Here is a 16975-nt window from a genome sequence, read left to right as displayed (position 1 = left end):
TTAGACTGAGACAATGGGAGGAGGGAGAGCTATGGAAGGTTTGAAAAGAAATGAAAAGCTTTTGAAAAGCTGCTGTGGCGAGTATGATAGTGAATCTATTAAGTTGTGTTTATTTTGTATTTTCCCAATTAAAATTAACTGTAAAATTTCCATCTTAAAGGCACAATCTTTCCTCCTCTCTTAATTTGGCATGTTTTACTGATTCCTGATCTTATGACCTTGAAATAATAATTTGTTCTCCAAGGAAATAGATTATGCTCAAATATATATATGTATATATACATACATATATATATATATGATGTTTTATTCTTGACATTGAAAGAAATAAGAATGACTAAGAAAAATTTACAATGTGGTTATTTAAGCACAGTTTGTTCTAGACCCACACAGTCTCAGATAAGTCATATCTTTCTGAATCTTTGAATTCTAAGGAAGACATAGGTTACTTTGTTTTGTTCCTCAATATTGATCCTTCTATAAGAGATTGGTAAATGATGAAAATAAGAGCAGTTTCCAATTGATATTCAACTGTTCAACCCATGTTTCCAGTACAGCCAAATCTTAGACAAAGAACCAGGTTCTTTGAAACCTTAAACATAACTTTCCCTCATGGCAAAGATAATGGACTTGGGTCCTGGATCTTGGAGTCATCCTCACTCTTCAATCTCTCATATTCCAGCCATTCAATCAATTAATATGTCTTATCAATTCATCTCTGTCAAATCTCACATATCCATACCATTCTTCACATTTTCATAGCCAGGATCCCAATTTAGGTTATTAAAGTTTATCATCTCCACAATTTCCTAGTTATTCTCCTTCCCACCAGTCTGTAACCTTTCTAATCTCTTCTCCACAGAGCTACCAAAGATCGTTACCAGAAAGAGATCGGTGACTTTCTTTTTACCGCTAGGAAATTATTCATTTGTCATTTAAAGCCCTTCAAAATCTATTTTTGACTTACCTTACTTTTTTACATATTGTTCCCCATCACATTCTGGTCCAACTAATCTTAATTGCTTATTTTACTTATTCATATACATATTTCATTTCCTTATTTTTCTGAATTTTCCCAGGCTGCCCCTCATGGTTGAAATGCATTCCTTCCTTATTTTTGTCTCTTCATAAATAATAACAATAGCAATATTCACTTGTCTTTTAAGATTTACAGAATACTTTATACGTTATCTCATTTGTGTAAAGGGGAAGCTAGGTGGCACAGTGGAGAGAGTACTGGTTTTATAGTCAAAAAGACCTGAGTTCAGATCTGGCCTCAGACACTTGACACTTACTACTGTGTGATTTAGGGCAAGCCACTTAACCCTGGTTGTCTTACATCCAGGATTATCTCCAGTCATCCTGATCCATATCTGGTCACTGGATCCAGGTGAATCTGGAGGAGAAAATGAGGCTGGTGGCATAGCACAGCCCCCTCCCCACACTCAAATTCAATTCGTGTACTTGTCATGATATCACCTCCCTTATATCTTGGTCTTATTCAATAATGAAGGACAAATATCTTCATCACCACCACCATCACCACACCACCACCACCACCACCATCATCATCATCATCATCATCATCATCATCATCATCATCATCATCATCATCATTTGGGTTAAATCTCTACCTTCAACTAATGTCACCTTTTACTTGAGTCCTTTCCTGATCTCCCTTAGCAAGTTGAGCTCACCCCCAAATTACTTTGTATTTTCCTAGTATGGGATGGAACTGAACTGGTGATTTTATTAGCATAGAGAATTTTCAGTGAGAAAGACTCTTCTGCCTTTCCCAAAGGAGATTGCAACTTTCTTTTTTTTAAGGAATTTTGCAAGGCAGTGGGGTTAAGTGGCTTGCCCAAGGCCACACAGCTAGGTAATTATTAAAGATTGCAACTTTCTTTGCAATGTTATTCTTTTTTCATGAGGGACCAAGAGATGATTGAATTTGCTCTGTTACATAGTCACCATATGTCAAAGGTGTTATGTGAAGCCAGAATGTTCTGACTCCAAGGCCAACTCTCTGACTAGTAGACCATACTACTTCTCTAGTGATATTATAAAAATGCTCTGTATTATTTAAGTATATAGTCCCTCCTCTGGATTACTTCTGCAATTTGAATCACTGAGTTGGGTCACCAGAGTGTAGTTACTTCTCCTGAGTGTTAGGATAGACTGCAAATCTTCATTTCATAAGTGATGTGTCCCCATCGGTGTATTTCCCTTTTAACCGTTAGCCAAGTAGACACAATTAGTTCTGAGAAAAGACATTTATAAGATGGAATAATAAAAATACTATCTATAAAACTCGTCCTGTCCTCAATCATAAAGTAATTATTAAACTCTAATTATGTACTAGTAATTGTGCTGAGGATACAAGCAAAAGTAAAAACATTCCATGTCCTTAAATAACTTAGTTTCCATTTGCTGTTATTATTGTCCTTCTTAATTGAAGAAGACCATGTCATCAAATGAATGATGGCATAACTTACACAATATGTTTATTATAGTGAGGGGAATATTGTGCAGACATCCTTACTGCCTTTTCCAGAACTGTTTTTACCCACTGGCCTAATTTGATAGGAAACAGGACTTCTGGTGATGGTCTGGATGCTTTGGATGTAAGTGCCGTGGGCCCTCAACATATATGAATTAGATCATGCAGGTGATCTTAAAGCAAATGGCACCATACCTGGGAGGGGTAGAAGGGTGGGTGGGGGTTGGAGAAGAATTGGAAATGTCTTTTAGAGTAGGTGGTGCTTGAACAGACTTAAAAGAAGCCAGGGATCAGGTGGCTAGGTGGCACAGTGGATAAAGCACCAGCCTTGTAGTCAGGAGTACCTTGGTTCAAATCCGGTCTCAGACACTTAATTACCTAGCTGTGTGGCCTTGGGCAAGCCACTTAACCCCATTTGCCTTGCCAAAAAAAACTAAAAAAAAAATTAAAAAAAAAGAAGCCAGGGATTGTAAATCAGAGATTGGGAGATATACTCTTCCTCTAAAACAGGGTCAAATGGGACGAATGAGAATGGGCACAAACTTGGGATACCATAGTAGTGAGACACGCATGGAAGGAATTTGCTTGAGATGCAAATTTGGAGAATGCACCTCAAATGCTCACATGTACTATTTGTGCCCAATCTATGGTAGAGCATTCCAAGTTCATATTGGTCTGATCAGTCACAGTGGTCCCACTGTAATTTGACTTTAACATAGTCCTGGAGACTCTCGGAGAACAAAGAAAAATGATTAACTACCTATGGTCAAGGCAACCTACAAATCTTGAAATACAGGACCTTGCAGTCCTTCTCTTCATGTACTACCATTTATAGTCTAATTTTCAACTACCAAATCTAATTCTGTCACATTGTTCCTTAAATGGAGCTTGTCTTTGCTGCCAGAGGTTATACTACATGAAGTTATTCTGGATATATCTTTCTGGAGGTCTCTGCTTTTCTGTTGTTTTCATTTTTTATGTTTGTATGTGTGTATGTGTGTGTGTGTGTGTGTGTGTGTGTGTGCGTGTGTGTCTGCTTTTCACCTAGTCCTTGAGCTGATCCTCCAAGTGCTAGATGATGAAATGTTTTTCTTCTTTCCTTCATTGTATCTTCAAAACTAGCACTTAAGGGGCAGCTATGTGGCACAGTAGATAGAGCACTGGTCCTGGAGTCAGGAGTACCTGAATTCAAATCCGGCCTCAGACACATAATATTTACCTAGCTGTGTGGCCTTGGGCAATCCACTTAACCCCATTTGTCTTGCCAAAAAACCTAAGTTCACAATTCAATTAACTATCACTTGAACTATTACAATAATTACATAGCTGTTCTTTACAACTCTAACATTCTATATGCCTGCAAGAATTATATATATTTTATTTTTTGTTGTTTTGTTATTTTCAGTCATGTCTGACTCTTTATGACTCCTTTGGAGTTTTCTTGGCAAAGATACTGGAGTGTTTTACCATTCCCTTTTCCAATTTATTTGACAGATGAAGAAACTGAAGCACCTAGGGATAAGTGACTTGCCTAGGGTCACACAGTGCTTGAGGCCAGATTTGAACAAGAAAATAAGTTTTCTGACCCTATTCCTGATAATCTGTCCATTGCTCACATTTTGAATAATTACTCCCTCATTTACTTGAAGTTCAGTTTTCTTATGTTGGAATTATATAAATAGAGGAACATCTATAAATATACTTGTGTACAAGAATACACACACACACAGAGTTATTTCAATGGAATACTTAGCTTTTGATTCCTTATTAAAAAATTTTCTTCTTTAATAGTATCCTAAAGGATGATCCATAAATGAGATGGCACTCAACACATTGACAACACTCAGTTAAATCACTGACCATTATCTAGAAGTTTGTACCAGTTACATAGATCACAAGATTGTGTTTACCTTTTCCCTTTCTAGAAAATCTCTAGAAAGCTCCAGTGATAATGATTCAGTTGCTCATTCCTTACTCAAGGTCACAGGTAAGAAAATTTAATTAGAATAAATAAAAACAGAATACTGGGCCTGAAGTTAGGAAGACTCTATTTCATAAGTTCACATCTGACCTTGGACACTTAGTAGCTGTTTGATCCTGGGAAAGACACTTAACCCTGGTTGCCTCAGTTTCCTCATTTTTATAATGAACTAGAGAAGAAAATGGTAAATTGTTCCAGGGCAAAGAAAATTCATTAGGATCAAGAATAATGAAACATGACTGACACAATGAAAACAACAAAAAAGCATAGTAAAATTCCAAAACAACAGATAGTAACACAAAGTCCAATATTTGATTCATATCTCTGCCTCACTTCTATCCTTTCAAGGACAAAAATATATTCTTGGGTTAGAGTACAGTTTTTCTTCCTTTCCAGCCTCTCAGGTCAAAGCTCAGGAGTGAGAGATAACGAAGTAAAAATTCAGAGTCTTATAACCTACTTCCATCTTTCCTCACCTAAGTCATGAAGAGAAGGATCTGGGCAGTGTATAAAGACTAGTTCAAGCCCCAAACTACTCCCTGTGAACCATTACCACATCTATAAATGTTAGAATACTGTGATCAACTCTAGGTTTCCTGAATCCATTGTTTAACACCCTGCTTTGTCAGGGCAATAGAAACATTTCATTTTCTGTGATTTGAACTGATCCTATTCTCACAGTGGCTATTAGAGTTCTAAAGATAGGAGCAGCCCTTTATAGTCCTCTGGGTTCTTCAACAGAAAGTCTGTTCTATTTCTCCTTCTTTTCTTATTCCTCCTTCTTGTCCTCCTGCTCCTCAGTCTTCTCTCTCCTTTTTTGTCTCTGTCTTCTGTGTCTCTTTTTGTCTCTCTGTCTCGATGTCTCTTTCTATAACTTTCTCTGTCTCTCTCTCCCTGTCTCCCTGATTCTCTCCGTGTGCCGCTCTGTGTATCTCTTTGTCTCTATCTCTCTCCCCTCTCTCCTTTATCTTCAAAAATTTTAAGAGCTGATTTCCATTGGATCTTGCCTTCTCTATCTGCAACCTTTGTCTACCCCTCTATTTTCTCATCACTAGGGGATTTACTTCCTAGGTTACAAAAAAGAAGTGTATCTATGTCAAAATTATCAAAGTACATGTATGATGCATTTCATGTGCTTCAATAATACAGTAAAAATGCTTTTTTATTTTATAAAATATCCAATATTATGAACTAAATTGGGAATTTGCTTCCCAATACTTTAGACTTGAAAAATAGTCATAATTTAATGCTTTTTATTTTTGTTTTATTGTTACCAGAAAATTGTAGAGGGAAGTCATAATTAGATTTCTGGGATATGGGAGGAAGTTTTAAAGGCAATAGATTGATACTTATCATTCCTCTAGGACTACTTACACTAAGTCTCTCTTCTAGGAGAATCAGAAACTGATTAAAAGAGCAGAAGGATAAAGAATATTTATCAGTTTGTCATTTTTGACTTTGCATCTTAAAATCTCATCATAGTTCTAATCTTGGGCATGGTTCATTGTTTTGTTACTCAAAGTAGACAAACTTCTCTTTTTAAGATTGGGTGAATATTTTTCTCTTCTCTAACTAGAACTTATTTAAGCAAAATATTTTTCAAATATCACAAAAGCACCAATTCAATAAAAAATGGAAAACTAAGTTCAAAGGGCAGCTGTTAAGCATCTTATTAAAATATGTGAACCACCTGCCATCACACCAAGCTTTATAATAGTTATATCTCTTCTCATCACAAAGCAATTTGTGTACATATCTCTTGCGAATGATCTCTGAGAGTGGTATCAGATACCAGCTGTGCTTTCCAGATATAACCACTCAAACAGATGGGCAAAAATATGAAGCTACCATCGTTATCAAAATCACCCCTCCCCTATTTGTTGATTGGACAGATCAAACTCAGATGTTGGGAAGGGCTCAAAGACATTACCAAAAATAAGAGAATAGCAATTCACTGGGTATTAAATTAAAAAGGCTTTGAAAATTTAAAAATGTTATAGCTAAGTCCCAAAAGGAAGCTTGTTTTTTTTAATTCTTAGATCACATATGAAGATTATTATAAAGTCATAAAATAGATAGTTTCTCAATTTTTGTGGAAAATCATAGAATCTTAGAATTAGAAAAAATATTAGGGGTTTTTGGTCTATACAATTCAGAAAATTCATGGCACAGGAAAGTGGTACACCTACTATCTCAGTCTTGACTGATAAAGAATTCAGTGTCTCTTGAAACCATCCTTTGGATTGCTGTCTTCTTCCTAAGTGGCAGTTAAGTGTTATAGTGGGAAACATACTGGACACTTACTAAACCAATCAACTCCAGCACAATTTATTAATCTCCTATCATGTACAAGGCACTATAATCTTCTGGCGATACAATCAATAAAAATAAAGACATTTCCTAACCTCAAGGACTTTATACTGTAATGAGGGAGAATTGGGGGAGGTGAGGGTTAGAGGAAGATCAGGAATTATGCAGTGCAAAAGTTTCGTGTTCCATGGAGTTGAAACCAGGTAGAGCAGAAGATACATTATAGAGTGAACCCTAAAGTCCAATTCCAGTCTTCCATAAGGGAAGGCATTGGGAGGAATACTTGCTATCTGTTTGACTTTGAGCAAGTAAGTCATGTAACACTTCAAACTCATCTGTAGAATAAAGACAGTAATCACATGTACCTAACATACTTGTAGAGATCAAATGAGATAGTGTGCTCAAAGTTTTGTGTAAGAATCATTTATTATTTATTGCTAGTACTTTTCGATGCTGAATTAAGATTCACTTGTACCCATTGATCCTAGTTGTTTCCAATAGAGAAATACAAGATAAGTCGTCTTTCTTTTTTGCACAATGGATCTTTAAATGGAAGGGCTTCTAAAAGTACTAAGTTATTAAAACAGAAAAATGCACTAAACAAAATATTTTTCACTAAGATTTTTAAGACACTCTATATTTAACAGATAGTTTTTATGTTTCCCCTGGGAGAAATGTTGCTTTTCAATGGAGTCTTCAATTTTCCTAATTCTTCTCTTCTCTATGTTAAAAAATTAAAAAAAAAATAACTAGTTCCTTAAATCATTCCTTGCTTTGTATAATTTTCAGTCCTTTCCCCATCCTGGTCTTTTTTTATAAACCCTAGTGTTTGAGGTGGATGATGAATCTCTTTAAATATGTCTCTCTCAAAACTGAGTCTAACACTTTGCATGTGGTTCTTGTGAGTTGGATTCTCTCTATTTATGTAATTTCGTTCCTCATGTCCATCCATGGTTTTGTATTAGGGGGAAATGGGAATCAAAATGACTCTGTCCATGGCCTCTCTTTTTGACCTTCCTAGGTCCTCAAGATCCCACTACAAAGTATCTCTCTAGGAAAACAAAGTAGCATTCCTTATTCTGCACTATTTGCTGTTTTCTTTGAATCAGTGTTATCTCACCAACTCTACTATGGACTCTAATAGAAGAAGCAATGTCATTTACTATCTATCCATCTATCTATCTATCTATCTATCTATCTATCTATCCATCTGTCGTCTACATCTCTCTATACATGTATATATATATATATATATATATATATATATATACACACATATATGCACACACACATACACACACAGTGGCACATGTGTGTGTGCTTCATCAAACAGTGGTAAAAATAATGACTCTGGTATTAAAGAACTTAGGTTCAAATCCTGTCTCTACAGTTATGTACCAGGATGATTTTTAACAAATCACATAACTTGCCTGGACCTTGATTTCCTCATGCATAAAATGAGAGGATTGGATTAAAAGACCTCTGTGGTTATTGCTTTTTTTCCCCCAGTTCCAACTTTATGATCCTAATCTATAATTCCATCTGTATGATCTTGAATAAATCTCTGAACTGCTCTGAACCTTCATCTCCTCATCTATAAAATGAGGGGATCTGACCACCAGGCATGTGCTTAGAGCAAGGTCTATGTTTTTGAGAGCAATTATTAAATTTTCAGGATAAGCATTTACACCTCAAAATTTATAACCACTATAACTCAGGGCTAGATTTGTTCCTTTGTTGAGTCCAGTTGACAGAACATTTACCATGACAGTCCAAATATAGATTGATTTCAGAAGACTTAGGGAATGAAGTCATTGCCAGACTGGAAATCTGATGACTGAATAATAATAATTATAATTATAATAATAATTATTATTATTATAAACTACAAACATATATAGAACTTTGCAGAATACCTTATAGTCATAATCTCACAAGTCTCACAAAATCTCAGAACCTGATGGTCTCTTAAGATTATTCTAGATCAATTTCTAATACATCATCATCAAGGCTGCATTGAAGGATATTAGATGACAAGTCACTTTGAGCCAAGGCTCCATTGAAAGACAGTAGATAGGGGGTGGCTAGGTGGCATAGTGGATAAAGCACCAGCCCTGGAGTCAGGAGTACCTGGGTTCAAATCTGGTCTCAGACACTTAATAATTATCTAGCTGTGTGGCCTTGGGCAAGTCACTTAACCCCATTTGCCTTACCAAAAAAAAAAACTAAAAAAAAAAGAAAGACAGTAGATAACAAGTCAAGTCACCAGCATTTATTATGAACTTTCTATGGACCAGGCACAATGTTAAGTGCTAGAAATATAAATAACAACAGAAAAAAAATTGCCTTGTCTTTGCCTTCAAAGAACTTACCTTCTAAGGAGGAAAAAAACATATAAAGAGAAAATGAAAAGCTGAGCGTGGAGAAAAAAATACCTTTAAAGGGACATAGTAAAGAAAGTCCAGATGTAATGAGCTCAGAGAGAAATAAAAACATAGCAGGCTTGAGTGTTTTTTTTTAATGGAGGTTCGAGGAGGAACCAGCCAATCAGGGGAAGAGGTAGAGTGTGTTTTCTGGGTGAGAAGACTGTGTGGCACATCAGGAAACCTAGATCCTAATCTTGACTTTGTTAAGGACTCTCTAAGCCTCAGCATCTTCAAAATGATGGACTTGGTTCAGATGGTCTCTGACTACCTTCTGAATTCTAACAATCTGTGAGTCTATGGATTGATCCTTATGGTGACTGGCACAACAAGTCTTATTTAGATAAACAGACAGATCATGCAAGAGTTTTGCCTCAGTTGTCCTGGGACAGGACCAAGTGTCAAGACTTAAATCTCAAGCTGTCTAGTTCCTTTTAGTTCTTAGTTTTGGCAATAAAGGTGAAAATGTAGATGATAAAAAGACAATCTGTTATAAATACTAGTGAGAAGGATAATTTAGCCTGCCAGGCTAGTATACAGGGAATTTAGTTTAGTTAATTGAATTGTAAGAAAAGTTTATATTTCTATAACCATTTTAGATTTATGAAGTAGTCTATGAAGTAGTCAGAAGAGGTATTAATATCCTCATTTTATAGATGAGAGATTCAAAACAGTAATTTACCCATGGTTACAGAGTTAACACATGTCAGAGATATGAGTCCATACTAGAATTCCTGACTCTCCTGCCTTTTTTTCACTGGACCATGGGGCCTCTTACTGAATGGAAAGCAATCATCACCCTAGTACTTTTCATGAGATAATTAAACAACCAAGAACTTTACAGCTTAGTGGATTATTAACCAAATTAACTTATAATTGCAAGGTACAGGGTAGTGGTGTATATAGTTTGGAGTAAGGATACTCAAAACTAGAGATGAGAAGGAGATTCAACAATACATGCAAAACCTTCTCATCTTTGCCCCCCAACTCCACAAAAATGCCATCTTTAGAGAAAGAAAGATACAAGTCAGAGATTACATTTGGAATATTAGAAATCAGGAATGATAACGATAATAATAATAGCCAGAATTTACATAATTTAGAGTCCACAAGTTTCGTCAAATATTATCTCATTTTATCCTTATAATAATTCTGAGAGGTAAGTGTCGCCATTTTACAGATGACAAAACTAAATCTAACTGACTTGCCTAGGTAATAAACATATAGGAAAAGATTTGGATGCAAATCCAATCTCTAAATGTATTGCTTTATACAGTTCACCACCTACTTGTCTAATAATATAATTCAGATTGAAGGTCTAAAAGACTGTCTGACTGAATTTTTCATTGATAATTATGTGCATTCTTTGACATGGTTGATGTACAGTCTTTCTCATTGTTTTTCTCTTGTTCTCTAGGCCAGTTCTGTAGCTGCCAGTCTTCCTAACAGTCTTCCCCTTCCATTTGGCACTGGACAAAAAAATAGGAAAAAGTCAATAGTAATAGCTGACCTCATAAAATGTTGGGAAAACTGAAACAGTTTTGATATAGACTCTTCATTGGTGGATCAGAGGTGATCTTGTCCTCTCAAGACAATACCATCAAAACCTCACTACACAACAGTCAAGTGTCTCAAAATCAGTGTTTGCTTTGCCCACAGGTGAGGAAAACAGTATTCTATGGTTCTGTGATGTATGATTATAGTTGATACAAGCATCAAATCAATACTGACATATTTCCACTGTGGAAAATAAATTTCTCATTCAATGGGAAGAGAAAGGAGGGATTGTAGGATTTTAGCCCTGAATTAATTTGAATGGTATTGTATCTCTAGTTCTGGGTCCTAATTGTCTCCTCTTGAACATTCAATACTTGCATTCATGCTTCTGGGCCCCAGGGACTGCAGAGCAACCCACTGTCCCCATAGAAAGGAAATGAAAAATCGGTTGATGCTAACCAGACGCCCTTCAGCAATGCCAGCCATCTAAGGGCTGTATCCTGCAGAGTGATTAATGATTTTTCTTTCCCTTTTACATTTAAGAGCAATGTGTTTCCAAAACAAAAGCAGAGAAAGAAAGAAAAGGTAGAGAGGTTAAGGAAGAAGAGAGAAAAAGAACAAGAGAAAAGGAGAGACAAGGATAGGAAGAGGAAAAAGACAAGAAGAATGTAAAAAAGAAGGAAGGGCAAGGAAAGGAAAAAGAAGAAAGAAAAATAAAAAGAAAGAGGAAAAAGAAAGGGTTTAAATAATAGATTTTGAAGCAGACAATTAAAAAAAAGATTTTGAGAAAGAAAAGAAAGAAAAGGGAGGCATCCTGGTTGCTTTACCATTTTGAAATGAAGACAATTTTTAGCTGATAGTTTTGTCATTCATCAGTATTTTTTCCTTTTTTCCCAAGCAGGGGGCAAGACACACAGTGATCTGTGTGGTCCTTTGGTTATGGGGAACATGTTGTGCCTAGGGAAATCTCTGGAGTGTCCCCAATATCTCCCTTCCCAACAACTCAGTTAGTTAACTAGAACTGTTGGAATTGCCAAGGAATAGCTCAATGATGACAAAGAATTCAAATCCCAAATTAAATCTCAGACTCCCCAGACAAATCATGGAATCTCTCTTTGTCTCAATTTCTTAAGGGTTGAACTCAATGACCATTAGAATCTAGCCTAGCTGTAATTCTCTGATTCTTTGGCCTCTAATTCCAAGCTCCTATGGAATGCAAGAGAATCAAAAGAGAAAAAAAAAGGAAGTTGTAAAATTTTATTTGACTTATACCTCCCTATCCATTTGGTACTGGAAAAAAAAAGAGAAAAAAGTCAATAGTAATAGCTGACCTCACATTAGGTTTACAAATCAATTTATTTGCATTATCTCATTTGCACCTCAATAATCCTGTAAAATAGGTGCAGGAGAGGAATAAATAAATAGTAGGGGGCAGGAAGAAAGTTAAACAGAGTAACCTAAGATCACATAAGTAATAAATGTCCTCTAATTTCAGACAGGTAGGTGGCAAAGTAAATAAAATGCTGGACTTGGGAGTCAGGCAGATTCAATCACCTGAGTTCAAATTTGACCTTAGACATTTACTAGTCAGGTGTCTCTGGCAAGTCCCTTAATTCTATTTGCATCAGTTTCTTGATCTGTGAAATGAACTGGAGTAATCTACTCTAGCATCTTTGCCAAGAAAATCCCAAATTGTTCATGAAGAGTCTAACACAACTGAAATGTCTGAAAAACATTGCTCTTACCTCTTATTGTTTTAGTTTTTTAACCTCTTTTAATCTTAAGTGACTTGCCTATAATCATGCAGTGATTAAAATTCAGAGATGTGATTTGAATTTGGAGTTTCTCCTAACTCCAACCCAACATATTTTTCCATCATTGTGCATTCTTTTAAAGTAAAAAAGTGACCTAACCATCAATTACAAAAATTCTTTAATGGACCTTCATGCCTTCAGTCTCTAAAAGAATAATATTTATACTCAGCCCTAGTTATAATATAGTTACCAGTTACAATTGAAGGGTTTTGATTCTTGATGAATAGGTTGGTTGGCAATAGAAAAAACAACTTAAGACTCATTAATATTTATTTTCTTTGTATTGTGATTATGTTCTATCATCAAGTAGCATCAATTAAAGGAATGAGGTTTTACTTTTTTATGTAATTACTTTGCATAACCTATTCCCAACAAATTAATTAATGATTAATGGTTTTTCTATCCTTTTATATTTAAGAGCAATGTATTTCAAAAACAAAAGCAAAGAAAGAAAAAAAGAAGAGAAAGGAGGTGAGACAAGAGAAGAAAATGAGAATAAAAAATAAGGAAGGGGAAGGGAAGGAAAGGGAAAAGAAAAAGGGAAATAAATAAAAAGGAGACAATGGAAGAAATTAATAAATTGTTTGAAGGTGAAGGTTACATAGAGAATAGGGAGATGAGTATAGTTTCCCTTTTGCCCATTTATAGCATTCTGAATTCTATTCTGAAATCTTGTCAGGAAAATATAATGGGTTTCCCAATTTCTGCATGGATCATGAAGTAATACTCCCCCAGTAGTTTCCTCATCTGTGAAATGAAGAGAACATAGAAAATAACTTCTACAGAATTTTTTAGTTCATGCTTTCCATGATCTGTCCCTATTCCTTCTAAATACCTTTCATCTTCCACTAAAGGATCCAAGCTTTCTACTTTGCTATTTTCAATAGAATTTAGAGGAGAGATCCTCACTTTAATTTTTCAAAGTGCTTTAATGTATTATTTCATTTTATCTTTATAATCTTATGAAGTCAAAATATTTAAGATTATTACCAATTGATGTTTGAGGAAACTCAAGGTCAGAAAGACTAACTTGCCAAAACTTATACAAAAAAAAAAACCTCAAAATGACTTCACATTGCATGGTCACATAGCATGTTGCTATTGGAACTCAGAGTAGAATCCACCTCTTATCTCCTGATCAACCTTTTTCGTTGTGAGCTCATATTACTATCACATACTTCCTCCCCAATCATTGATAGAATTTGTCCAAAACAGAATTTGTTATCTTCCTCCTGCCCCCAAATACACTTTCTTCTAAACTTTCTAATCTTTTTATTGAGGAACACCTATTCTATCACCCAGTTTTGAAACCCAAGTGATCTTGTTTACCTCACATATCCAGGGAATTGCCAAATCTTACTGGTTTTACCTCTACATCATCTCTCAACTGTGTCTCCTTCTAATGCACACAGTCTGCATTAACTCTTACTAGATTATGGTTCTCATCTCTTAACTCATGTCTATCTGTCTCAAATGTCTTTCCACTCCAATCCATCCTCCACAAAGCTACTAAAGTGATTTTGCTGAGACTGTCTGACCATGTCACCTTATTCAACAAACTTTGGTGACTTCCTACTACCTCTGGGATCAGATATGATCTCTTCTATTTGGTATTTAGATTTCTTCACAATCTGGGTTATCCTAAGATCCAGCCTAATTATGTATTACTTTTCACTATGTAGTCTATGAACCATTCACCCCCCCCAATAAAAATTACTTTTCCCTCCTCCATGACCTTGAACTAGTTGTATTCCCATGCCCAGAATGCTCTCTTTTCATATTTCCTCTTTTGGAAACATCTGATTTCTTTTAAGATTCAATTCAATTGGAGCATCTAGATGGTGCAGTGGACAGAGCACTGGCCCTGGAGTCAGAAGGAAAAGAGTTCAAATCTAACCTCAGACACTTAATAATTACCTAGCTGTGTGGCCTTGGGCAAGCCACTTAACCCCATTGCCTTGCAAAAAAAAAAATTTCAATTCAATTGGCACCATCACAGGAGACCTGTTCTGGGACTCATTTCTTCCCATTCCTTTCTCCCTCACATCCCCTCCCATTTTAGCACCTTCCTTTTTAACATTCCCTTCCATCTATTCTGTGTTTATCATATATATGTGTATACACATACTTATGCACATACATATAATACACATATCTTTTGTTTTTCTCATTTGAATATAATCTAGTATGTATATGAAGTTAGATTGAACTCAGGAAGAGCAGAAATCTGGGAAATACATTCCTGACCACCCTCAATATTGCCATTTCCTTTTCTGAGCTCAGATCAAATTGTAATGATACTGAGAACGGAGGTGTCCGGGGATTATTTTGTGATTAATTCTTAGTTCAGATCCTTCTAAATTCAGAGTTTAAACTCATGCTCTGGTTTTCCAAAAGAAAAAAATCCAACAAAATTTCTTTTAAAAAAAAGAGAAAAAAGAAGGGGTGGCAAGGTGGTACTGGCCCTGGAGACAGGAATACCTGAGTTCAAATCTGGCCTCAGACAATGAATAATTACCTAGCTATGTGGCCTTGGGGAAGCTATTTAACCCCATTGACTTGCAAAAACCTAAGAGAAAGAGAGAGAGAAGAGGAATCCCCTTAGAGAACCATCCTAAAATTGCAGAAACAAAGCTATAGCATGAAGAAGTAGGAGATCTGGTCCTTGTTAAATCTCCTTTCTGGTGTGGCTCCCCAGTATCTCTCACTTGAACTATTGCTATAGCTTCTTGGTGGGTCTGTCTGCCTCAAGTCACTCCACACTCCAAACCATTCTCCATGCAACTAGTGAATGATTTTCCCAAAGAATAGGCTGACTATGTTACCTCCCCGACCTAATAAACTCCCAATGACTATTGTTTCCAGGATCTAATATAAAATGCTCTGTTTGATATTCATAACCCTTTAGAATCCAGTCCTGTCCTACCTTTCCAGTCTTCTTACACCTTCCTCCTCCACACATATGCTTCAATCCAGTTATATTGGTCTACTGACTGTTCCACAAACAAGATACAATATGGGCATTCTCTTGGACTATCTTCAAGGTTTTGGAATGCTTTCCCTCCTCTTTTCTATCTAATGACCCCTTCAGTTTCCTTTAATTTGCAATAAAAATTTCATTTTTTTACTAGAAGCTTTCCCCAATCCCTGCTAATTGTAGTATCTTCTCTCTGTTAGTTATTTTAATTATCTTATTTTCATATATATATAATATATATATATATATATATATATATATATATATATATATATGTTGCTTGTACATATTTTTTGCATGTCCTTTCCCTCCACTAGATTGTAAGCTTTTTTAGGGCCCAGTTTTTTGTTTCCCCAGGACTTATTGTAGTAGGCATTTAATAAATGTTGATTGATTGCTGTGGGTTGGTATATAGAGAAGGTCAATGGGGAGTGGATGATAAACCTTATAATGTCTTTATTTGGGGAAAGGAACTGGAGTTTAAGATGTCTAATGGATTGGTTGAGTGCCATTTGTTTTTTCTGAATTTCTTAGTAGGCTCTGATGAATCTTTTTACATCTCATACATTTCTGTGGTAGAAAAACTAATAATTATCAACTAAATATAATTATTGTCCTATGGCTACTACAATATTGTACATTGAGTAACTATATTGTAATAGGACTGTTACATATTTTAAAGAAACACTGTAATGAGATTTTGGTTTTTGTTCAGTCATGTCCGATACTTTGTGACCCCAAGAATGATACCATACCAGTGTTGTCCTTGGGGTTTTCTTGCCAAAGATTCTGGAGGAGTTGGTTGTTTTCTTCTCCAGTGGATTAAAGTAAACAGAGATTGTGACTTTTCTAAGGACACCCAACTAGTAAGTGGATTTGATCTCAGGTCTTCCTGACTTCAGTCCAGCACTCCATCCACAAGTCAACTGATTGCCACTAGTAAAGAGCCTTATTTGGGCTTTCTTTAGATTTACCCCAAGTTTTACTTCAAAGTGGAAAGCTATGAGTAAGCGAGAGATACCAACCCCTCGGGGGTCAGGTCCCCTGGACTGAGCCCCGTCTATATGAACTCATGGTCTTTTGGTTGCAGTCCTATACTACAGATCAAAACAAATATTATTTTTCCTTCCTATATCCCCGTTCCATTTCTGACCCCATGAACTGTACATACCTGGGCACCTGGTTCTAAAACTTGATGAGAGTAAAAACAATCACAACCTGAGGAGAGGAAGTGAGGAACAGTAGAGAGAGTTCTGGAGGTCTCTCTTGTTTTTCTTCCTTTATTTATCTAAACTATCTTTCTTGGTTCCCTAATTTAACTTAAAAACTTTAGCCTCTATACACATGACTCATAAATCTGAATCTCCATTCCTGATCTCCCTAATAACCTATGGATCCATATCTCCAACTTTCTAGGAAACCATCTCCACCCAGAGTTCTTGTCAGCACTTCAAATTCAAACTTTACAAAACC

Source organism: Macrotis lagotis, chromosome 5 (assembly GCF_037893015.1).
Source record: "Macrotis lagotis isolate mMagLag1 chromosome 5, bilby.v1.9.chrom.fasta, whole genome shotgun sequence".
Classification (NCBI taxonomy): Eukaryota; Metazoa; Chordata; class Mammalia; order Peramelemorphia; family Peramelidae; genus Macrotis; species Macrotis lagotis.
The sequence above is the reverse complement of the archived record's forward strand: the minus strand, read 5'-3'. Positions refer to the sequence as shown.